Genomic DNA, 11,121 nt, shown 5'->3' on the forward strand with positions numbered 1-11,121 from the left:
ATCATATATATCCAGAGTCGCTCATAAGTACTATATGCTTAATTAATATGTTTAAAATTTAGTATTTTTAGAGTTTAATATTTATTATTTGAAATCAATTTTGTAGCATATTTAGAGAGCCTTCTACATCTCATGTCTGCTAGTAAACGTAGGTGATTTCATGCATGTATTTCAAAATTTTTTCGAATAAATTATAGTGAAAGATTATTAGATTAATCAAATTAATCTAACATGCATATGATCTAATCATCAAATCAACCTACTCTAGGACCTATGACATGATATGTTGCATATAAAATCTAAAAAATACTGAAGATAAAATCAGCATGCATGCATGTGAACAGTAGATCACATCTACTTCTAATCTGAGTTCAGAACTCGATACCTGAGGATGGATCAATGATCACCACTACTAAGAGACATAGTAGAGGAGTCCTTGTTGGTTGCTTGCAGTCGCACATGTGTCCAGCCTCTATGAAAAGTCCACTCGAAGCTTCGATCTGATTGATCTTCTCAGAAGTGCTAGCTCGCGCGAAGATATTCTTCTTGACTGATCTGGATCTCTTCTTCAAATCTCTAAAATCTTTCTAGAGGTTGAAGATAATCATCTAGAGGAGATGAGGATGTGGAAGAAGAAAGAAGAAGAAATAATTTTCTCTCATATTTTTTTCTCTTCCCAAATCCTAAGGACTAAACCTTAGGTTTTTGATCTTGCGCTCACCCAAGAGAAGAGAACTCTTCTCTCCCTTTTCCACACCATAAACTCATGCCCCAAGACCCTCACCATGAAGAGCTATTTTTTTTTCTCTATTACATACACAAAACAAAAAATAAAGACCTTTTATTTTGGCATGTAAGAGGTGGGGTGAAGAGTCCTAAGGATCTTGGACTCTTATCAAGATGTGTCACCCTTCTCATCAATTCACGCCCAAAAAGAAATATGGGATGCTCCCAAATATTTTTCATGGTAAAATTGATTCCTTTCTGATTTCTCATGCCCCATATCTCTTTATTTGTTGCACAAAATCAAGAGGATAAAGGGTGTGACATGTGGACTTATAGATAATGTCAAACATTATCTATATAAGGTTACCAATTTCAAGTCATATTTGAACCTTCCATAAAAATCAGATATTACCCATACTTGGATGTAAGAAAGGAGGGTGAGAGGGTTTCTTAGCATGGAGAAAAGTTCATGCAAAAACTCTTTTGGCATGATGAAGAGTGGCATCAAAATTGGAGGTGCATGGGGAGAAAGAGAATCCAAGCCTATATGGACTCTTGTTTTCTTATTTGAATCCAAACCAAATCACATCTGGTTTATCCCAAATAAAATATATGAAATCTAATCTAATTAGGTTCATAAATTTTTAATAAAATTTTAATCAAATTAAGAATTGATTGAATTAATATCCTGATCAAATCAGAGACAATTCTCCCTTAGCGATTAGGTTATCTCATAATCTAATCGGGTCAAATCTAATTGAATCTAATTCAATTAGATTTTATTTAATCCTCTTCACTCAATCAAATTGAGTTAATCAGTAATCTAATTATTAATTAATTTTTTATTAATTTATTAATATTTAATAAATTAATTTATTATAACTTTTGTATAAGGTTAACCATCAATCAAATTGACAATTAAGCCCTTGAACGATTTTCAATCATTGATCAGCCACATGATCAATCAGAAATTTTTTTTGAGTGTAACCCTATAGGTTCAAACTTAAGCTGGTAGTACAGGAATAACTTTCTGAACCAATCGATGTAACCATCTAGCAATGATGACCCGATGTCTGGATAGGTCGAATGAAGATGAAGCAACATTCAAGAACCTATTGGTGTATGGTTATCGTATAATTTATCCCTTTGATCCTAATGCTCGAGGATGACATAGAATTTAAATGTCATCCTATATAAGTCATCTATATTATATTTTAATCTTTTTTAAATCCATCTCATAGATTATCCGAGCTCAGATTTTACTAAATTGAAATACATTGATATATTAACTCCTACTAATTCGGAGGGGTTAGTCCCATCTTGACTCACGTACCGACTTGACGAATACTTGACTGCACTGAAAAATCTTTCGTTACTAAATTAGAAACTCAGTTAGTCCGAAATCAAAGTACAATGAGTTGCTTGTAAGTCACCATGGTGATCTCAAATCAGAGGAACACTTATACCCATACCCTCAGCGAGCTACCTTTGACAGTAGAGTGCTCCGCAGTTGGTCACGTTTCGTGATGATGTACTCCTACATCTCATCTGAATGTCATATCAGTATCTCCACACCATTTGATTATGAAGATAACCAACGCATATGGCACACAATTATCTATACTTGATATCGCTATCGTCCTAGTAATAGCATATCGTTTGGTCACAAATCAATTTAAGGACTACATGATAAATCCTCTTTTATTAATCAAAGTAGTTCTAAGGACTTCATCACAACATAAGAGTTTGTTAAAAGATATAACCTTGTGATGAAAAAGATCAAATAACTTTTATTATTGATCAATTCATATACATTTATAATTAGCACAATCGGATACATTTCTCAACAATGTCGTTACCGAGATCATATGCCAATTGATGCTGGGATCAGTGAACGAGTTCTTGAGTTGGCCATCGGGAGCTCATGATGCAGCCTAAGAGATATTTCTGGTAAGTCAAAACTAGCTTAATTTTTAATTTTTGGTATGTTGGTATTTCATTACATATTAATACATGCTTGCTTCTATCTTGCAGGAGTACTATCGATTTGAGACATCTCAGAATGAGAAAGTTGGCCATTGGACCTTCGAAGAGGTGGCCACACAGAGGTTTCGAGATGGTCTCTACAACCTCAGACAGTCTGCCATCCAGCACATCGATTTTCAGTCACCATCAGACTGGAGATCCTTCATGGATCACTAGATGTGGGCGGACATATGGCAGGCCCTCTGTGAGTAGTGAAGCAGCAAGGAGTACTCCGATAGATAGCAGAGGGTCCAGCAGAACAATGCCATCTAGCAGGATCTGATCAGACACACGGGTGGCTCGATCAGCACACATGTTGTGGACGACAAACTAGTAAAAAATCTATACCAAAACTCTTCACTAGAACTGTAAAAACTCTTATATGTATATTTTAATTAATTTAATTTTATTATTTATTTATTGTAGACACGATAGCTAGATCGTCCACCAGACGAGCTGTAGTTGTGGGAGGCCACACACCAGTCTAGGAGGATTGGTGACTATTTAGATTCTATGTCATGACAGATCATGATGAGTGTTGGGGGGGATGATGTAGTAGAATATAAATTTTAAAAAATTTTATATGCATTCAACTATTGAAAATAAGTTTAACAATTAAACTAGACTATCGAAACACAAAATCCTAGGAACACCTTGATGATTACAATCAAACAACATAAGCATGTATAATAAGAAGAGATTAGAAGTCATGTACCCATATAAAGATGATGATCTGGTAATCATGAGATCTCCACAAGACTCTAAAATAGAAGTCCTCCAACAGTGATCCACACAGAACTGATCAGGGTCCTTTCCAATTCAACGTAGTACTACAACCTTCTTCGCAAGTCCACTACTGATTGTTCTTCGCAAGAACGGATTACAGCACCGCTTGTATGCCTTCGAAACCTCCACTAGGACCACTATAGAAACTTTTTCTTACAATAACACACCACAAAAATCAAATTTGATGTTCAACACTTGAACAATCTAATTTTAGAACAAGCATCACATGCTTTTCAATTTCTCTTCCCTTCCTTTTTATTTTTCTCTCCCTCTTTTTTTTTGTATTTTTTTAGACTTTTTCTTATCTTTTAACTCTCATTCTCATGCCTAAACTCAGCTAGATATGGGACGTGGAACCTAATGTAGCGCCTCCTTATTTATAGGATAAGAAGAGGCACCATTCATTTCTAAGAGACGCCAACACTTGGCATTAAAAATTCCCATATGAAGATAATAATTTGGCATGGAATAAGAGATGTTTCACAAGTAGAAGGACTCTCCTTTCTACATCCACATTCTAAGATGCCATCTGATGGTGCATCCATTAAGAAATAGCATGGAATATGAGAAGAAAAAGAAAGGAAGTTAAGAGTCTATTGGTGCAAAAATCCACTTGCGCCGGAGAAGCTGGAGTCGAGGAAGTCACAGTCGTCACCGGGACCTGCAAAAGAAGTCTAAACCAGAGGTGGGGTTGCTCCGGCAAGACCCTCCGATGCTCAAGTCAGTTCTCTGCCTCAACAAGAATGGAGTGCTCGAACGGAAATTTTAGCAGAATTTCTAGGTAAGAACGAGAGCTTATAGAATAACATATCTGGGGTTCCCCTTTTATAGACGGAGGGGGCAACAAATTGATAGCGACGCCTATAACCGTCTGATAGTGGGCCGCCTTGAGCCAGGAGGAATTTATTGCGGAGGGTAGTGGCGTGGAATCGTGGCTATTGCCGTGGCTCGCCACGTGGAATCAGTTACGGGGAGTGGAGCGGCGTCTGCTGTCGTGACTCGTCAGGGAGTGGTGGAATCACACAGGATCCACCGCAGGGGGTGGAGCAGAATCATGGCCGTTAATACGGCCTGCCAGGGAGTAATGGAGCTGCGTAGGGCCCGCCGCAGGGAATGGAGCAGTGTTATCTGTTACTGTGGCCTGCCAAGGGGTCCAGACCTGTCGGCCGAAGTTCGCTTGGAGTTGGTAGCGAGGTCCGGTACCCGTAGAAGTATGGGCGAGGTCTTCCTGCAGTCGGAATAGAAGATAGAGTCTGGCTTTCGTAGGAGTCCGGATGAAGTCTACTTGCAGTTGGGGTCGTGGGCGAAGTCCAGCTCTCGTAGGAGTCCGGACGAAGTCTGTCTGCAGTCGTTGGAGTCGAGGATGGAGCCCGACTCCCGTAGAAATCTGGGCGGAGTCTTCCCGCAGTTGAAGTCAAGGATGGAGCCCAGCTCCCGTAGGAATCCGGGCGGAGTCTTCCTATAATTAAAATCAAAGGTGAAGTCCGGCCCCCGTAGGAGTCCGGACAAGGCTTACCCACAGTTGAAGTTGAGGATGGAGCCCGGTTCCTGTAGGAGTCCGGACGGAGTCTACTTGCAGTTGAAGTCGTGGGCGGAGTTTGGCTCCCATAGGAGTCTGGACGAAGTCTGTCTGCAGCTGTTGGAGTCGAGAACGGAGCCCGGCTCCTGTAGGAATTCGGGCAGAGTCTTCCCGCAGTTGAAGTCAAGGATGGAGCCCGGCTCCCGTAGGAATCCGGGCAGAGTCTTCCTGTAATTAAAATCAAAGGTGAAGTCCGGCCCCCGTAGGAGTCCGGACAAGGCTTACCCACAGTCGAAGTTGAGGACGGAGCCCGATTCCCGTAGGAGTCCGGACGGAGTCTACTTGCAGTTGAAGTCATGGGTGGAGTCCGACTCCCGTAGGAGTCCAGACGAAGTCTATCTGCAACCGTTGGAGTCGAGGACGGAGCCCGACTCTCGTAGAAATCCGGGCGGAGTCTTCCTGCAGTTGAAGTCGAGGACGGAGCCCGGCTCTCGTAGGAATCCGGGCGGAGTCTTCCTGTAATTAAAATCAAAGATGAAGTCCGGCCCCTGTAGGAGTCCGGACAAGGCTTATCCACAGTTGAAGTTGAGGACGGAGCCCGATTCCCGTAGGAGCCCGGATGGAGTCTACTTGCAGTTGAAGTCATGGGCGGAGTCCGGCTCCCGTAGGAGTCCGGGCGGAGCTTACCAACGGTTGAAGTTGGTGACGGAGCCCGGCTCCCGTAGGAGTCCGGGCGGAGCTTACCAGCGGTTGAAGTTGGTGATGGAGCCCAGCTCCCGTAGGAGTCCGGGCGGAGCTTACCAGCGGTTGGAGACTCGCGAGGGTTAATCCCGTCGGAAACTTCGACTGAGGGTATTTTATATCCAACACCAGTCCCCCTACTTCTGAGTGCGAATTTCGAACGAAGGAAGTACAGAAAGGTCATCACAACCGAAGTTCTCCTCTTGACATCCGCGCACGACCATCCTCAGATGCGCTGGCATTTAATGCGCGCATGCTGGAGCCTTTTTTCGATTAGGGTGACCCGAAGAGCCTTTTCGGAACTCCCATCGGGACGTGATCCCAAGCATCGTGCCATGAAAGTTTGCGAACGGTCAACTCCAAGTCGCAGCGAGTGGGACATGCGGTGGGCATTGGTTGGCCTAGGGGCACCTGCCACCATAATTGCGCCAGGCTCCGTTGCCTATTTAAACCCCCCACCCTTCCTCCAGGGGCTTTACTTCGCCTAACGGACGACATCTTTCTTTCGCCTGAGAGCTTAGCCACTCAGCCACTCCATCGGTGCCCCTTCCAACTCCGAGCATCCTCCACGCTGGTCTTTGCTGTTTCTCTGCCGTCTCCAGCCCCCCCCCCGATATCTCTCTAAGGGGTTCCCCCGCCAGGGCCTCCGCCCCGGAGGCCAACCTCAAGAGGATGCCACGGACTTGGAAGAGTGCAAGGAGGAGAACAACAGCCTGCGAGTTCTCTGGTTGTCGAGCTATCGCTGCGGGTTCCCATCGCTTCAAAGGGGGCTCGAGGAAGAATTCCTTCAACAACAGGGGTTTAATAACGGGGACAATCGGTGAAGGCATTCTGCCTGAGAATTTTGGAGTAGCAGGATGGGGCGACGCCGGTCAAGAGGGCAGAGCTGTCGTCACAAGCTGTGGCGGGATCCTTGATGTCGTCGGGGCTGAGGGACCAGAAGCGGTCGGTGCCGACGGTGGGGCAGTAAAACTTATTGCGGGGACGGTGGAAGTAGTGCATGCCGACCTTGCGGAACACTTAGGACGGTGGTTGTCATGGAGCATTCGGTGATGACTCATATCTCCGATGCCATTGCTGCCTCCGGGATAACTCCGATTCTTCTTGAAACAGGTCGTCGTCGCCGCTGCCGTTACCCTTACTGCCCCCTGGAATCTATCCCATCCTTTTCCCCCTAAGGTTGGGATTTCGGAGATGGAGCAGAACAAGGCAGGGGCAAGAGCCGATAGGCTTGTCACACGCACTGGAAAACGCGGTTGGGAAGGACAGAAACGAGAAGAGAAGTTTGTAGCTTAAAGTGGCCTCCGGTGTATCTCTTCCAAGCCGTGTTCTTGAGCCTTGTAATAATGTATTCTTTTCTGGCTCTCCGGGTCTTGTAACGTACATCTTGTTAGTCGAAAAATGAGAAGGTGATTTTGTTACGTCGTTTGTGCTTTGCGTCGAATTGCTGTCTGCCGAACTTTTTTCTTTACCGTTGTTATTGTTGTATTCCCTTCTCCTCTCTCTCTTCTTCTCTTTTTTTTTTTTTTTGGTGGGGCTGCGGGGGTTCGGCTCCCGCAGGTGAAGTCGGGGCGAGGTCTGGCTCCCGTGGGAGTCCGAACGGGGTCTACCTGTAATTGAAGTCAGGCAAAATTCGGGTCCGGGCGGAGCTTACCAGCGTTCGAAGTTGAGGATGAAGCTCGGCTCCCGTAGGAGTCCGGACGAAGTTTCCCAACAGCCGAAGTTGGAGGAGGAGTCCGGCTCCCGTAAGGGCCCGGACGGAGCTCGCCTTCAGTTGAGGTCAGAGATGGAGTTCGGTTCTCGTAGGAGTCCGAACGGAGCCGTCTTATGATCAGGGTCGAGGGCGAAATCCGGCTCCCACAGGAGTCTGGACGGAATTTTATCACGAAGGGGCCGCTGGGGAAGGTCCCCCTTTTTCTCATCTGATCTTGAATGACCAGACCTTAATTGATGTCGGGGCGAGGTTCTTTCCCTATTTCTGTCGTAATGAGGTTCAGCTCTGGTTAGGTCGAGGTTCGTCTCTTGTCCCTAATACGATGGTAGGGGCACACTAGGGCGTCGCTGGGCCCCTCCCCCTATCCGGTCTAAAGAGAACCAGACCTTCGACTTTGCTCAAGTTAGGATGAGATTCTCCTCCTGTCTCTAACAGGGCTGTGGGCATATGGGCGTTGCAGGACCTCTCCCCCCATCCGATCGAAAGGGAACCGGGCCTTCGACTTTGCTCAAGTTAGGGAGAGGTTCTCCTCCTGTCCCTAACAGGGCTGTGGGGGCGCATATGGGCGTTGTAGGGCCTCTCCCCCCATCCGGTCTAAAGGGAACCGGGCCTTCGACTTTGCTCAAGTTAGGGCGAGGTTCTCCTCCTGTCCCTAACAGGGCTGTGGGGGCGCATATGGGCGTTGTAGGGCCTCTCCCCCCTCCGATCGAAAGGGAACCGGGCCTTCGACTTTGCTCAAGTTAGGACGAGGTTCTCTTCCTGTCCCTAACAGGGCTGTGGGGGCGCATATGGGCATTGTAGGGCCTCTCCCCCCATCCGGTCTAAAGGGAACCGGGCCTTCGACTTTGTCGAGATGACGTTCCCCTGTTGCTTCTGATACAATTTATTTGGATTGTCCTGTAGATGTAGGATAGTGCCAAAGATATGTAGATATACAACTTTTAATTAAAATGAAGTTATCGGTAGTACATCCGTAAGTTCTCCGAGCTCCATGGCCGCAGGAGGTCGGCTCCTCCGAGCTCCTTAAGATAATAAGTTCCAAGCCGGACTACTTCTTTGACCTTATACGGGCCTTCCCAGTTTGGGGTGAGCTTCCCTCGATCCTGAGGTTGCGAGGCGATGGCTCATCGAAGCACTAGATCTCCTACTCTAAAGGCTTTGTTCCTGATCCGAGAGTTGTAATAGCGAGCGACTTTCTGTCTGTAGGCTGCCATTCGAACCTGGACTATCTCCCGCCTTTCTTCCAGCAGGTCGAGGTTGGCTTTAAGACCTTGCAAATTTTGATGTTCGTCGAATGCCACGACTCGTGCCGATGGAAGTTTAAGCTCAATTGGGATGACGGCCTCCGTACCGAAGGCTAAGGCAAAGGGGGTCTCCCCCGTGGGCAGCCTCCGGGTAGTTCGATACGCCCATAACACATGATAAAGTTCGTCTGTCCAAATTTTCTTTGCCTTTTCGAGCCTTGTTTTAATCCCCTACAGAAGGGTTCTGTTAGTTACCTCAGCTTCGCCGTTCGCCTGAGGATGGGCTACTAATGTGAAGTTGTGGAAGATGTTCAGATCTTCGCAGAATCCGATGAATTTCACTCCCGTGAATTGCCGTCCATTATCAGTGATTAGGGTCCTAGGCAGACCGAACCTGCACACGATCGACTTCCAGATGAAATCTAGCACTTTTGCTTCTCTGATTTTTGCTAGTGGTTCGGCTTCAACCCATTTGGTAAAGTAGTTGATCGCTACGAGGAGGAACTTTCTCTGCCCAGACGCCATGGAAAAGGGGCCGAGGATGTCCATCCCCCACTGCACAAAAGGCCATGGGGCACTCAAGGGTGTGAGCTCAGTGGTGGGCTGTCTCTGGATGTTGGCATATCTCTGGCATCGATCACACTTTCTGACATATTCAATCGAATCATGATGCATTGTCGGCCAGTAATATCCTTGGCGGAGCAACTTGTGGGATAAAGATCTAGCCCCCAAATGGTTCTCGCAGATTCCTTCATGCACTTCCCACAAGGCATAGTCGGCTTTCGAAGGCCGGAGACATTTTAAGAGGGGCAAAGAGTATGATCTCTTGTACAATTTGCCCTCATAAAGGATGTATCGGGAGGCTTGATTTCGGAGCTTCCGAGCTTCTTTCGCATCCTGGGGGAGAACCCCGTCTCTGAGATATGTTATCAGTGGGTCGATCCAGCTGGGCTCGTGGTCAATTTCCATAACGGGCCGTGATTCTTCCGTACTTGGGTACTTGAGTACTTCAAAGAGAACACCTTTGGGTAATTCGGCTGGAGCCAACGTTGCCAGCTTGGAGAGAAGGTCGGCCCTAGTATTTTTCAACCTCGAAATCTGCCTGATGTCAAAGCTGCCGAAAGCGGGGACGAGCTCTTTCACCTTTTCAAGATATTTAGCCATGCTATCCTCCCGCACCTCGTAGTTTTTGTTGACTTGTCCCACTATCAGTTGAGAGTCGCTGTGGACCCAGAGCCGATCTATTCCTAGCTCTTTGGCGATCCTCAGTCCTGCGATCAGAGCTTCATATTCCGCTCCGTTGTTCATTGCGGAGAACTCGAAGTGCAGAGCGTACTCAGCGACAATTCCCTCCAGACTGGTCAAGATCAGGCCCACACCTGCACCTGACATGTTGGAAGAACCGTCCACGTAGAGGGCCCAAAAGCAATCAGAGGGATCTGCTTTTTCTTTGGGGGAGTTCGGCCGGGGTTTCAGGTCGTCAATTTCGTCTTGTTCAGGTTTGGCCTCCTCTGGGATAGTACATTCCACTATGAACTCCGCCAATATCTGTGCCTTCACTGTCGGCCTGGGTTGATAGTTGATGTCAAATTCTGTGAGCTCGATCGGCCCATTTTGCCATTCTCCCCGGAGACATTCGCTCGGTGTAGAATCGCCTTGATCGGTTGGTCAGTGAACAGTGTTATGGTGTGCCCTTGAAAGTAAGGTCGGAGCTTCCGAGCTGCAATCAACAGGGCGTAAGTCAGTTTTTCTAATTTAGTATACCTGGTCTCGACGTCTTTTAGCACGCGACTGACGTAGTAAATTGGCCGTTGGACTTTTGCTTCTTCTTTGACAAGGACCACCGTGAGGGCCATGGGAGAGACAGCCAGGTATAAAAATAGTTCCTCCCCAGGCTCCGACCTTGCCAGCAGCGAGGGTGAGCCGAGGTAGCTCCTCAGTTCTTCGAACGCCTGTTGGCACTCAGAAGTCTAGCAGAAGCTCTTCGGCTGCTTGAGAATTTGAAAGAAGGTAAGCACCGTTCGACCCGAAACCCTTCCGACACAAGCGATTCAGGGACTGCTACCCTCCCCTGTAAGGCGCTGAACCTCCTTTATCGACTTCGGGGCGGCCATCTCCTGGATGGCGTAAATTTTCTTTGGATTGGCTTCAATCCCGTGCCCCGATACCATGAAGCCCAGGAACTTTCCCGAGGCTACTCCGAAAGCACATTAGTTGGGTTCAACTTCATTCCATATTTTCGAAGAGCGTCGAAGGTCTCCTCGAGATCGGCGACATGATCCATGAAAGATTTACTTTTTATGAGCATATCGTCCACGTAGACTTCGATGTTGCGGCCGATCTGCTCCTTGAAGATTTTGTTTACC

Source organism: Elaeis guineensis, chromosome 5 (assembly GCF_000442705.2).
Source record: "Elaeis guineensis isolate ETL-2024a chromosome 5, EG11, whole genome shotgun sequence".
NCBI classification, from domain to species: domain Eukaryota; kingdom Viridiplantae; phylum Streptophyta; class Magnoliopsida; order Arecales; family Arecaceae; genus Elaeis; species Elaeis guineensis.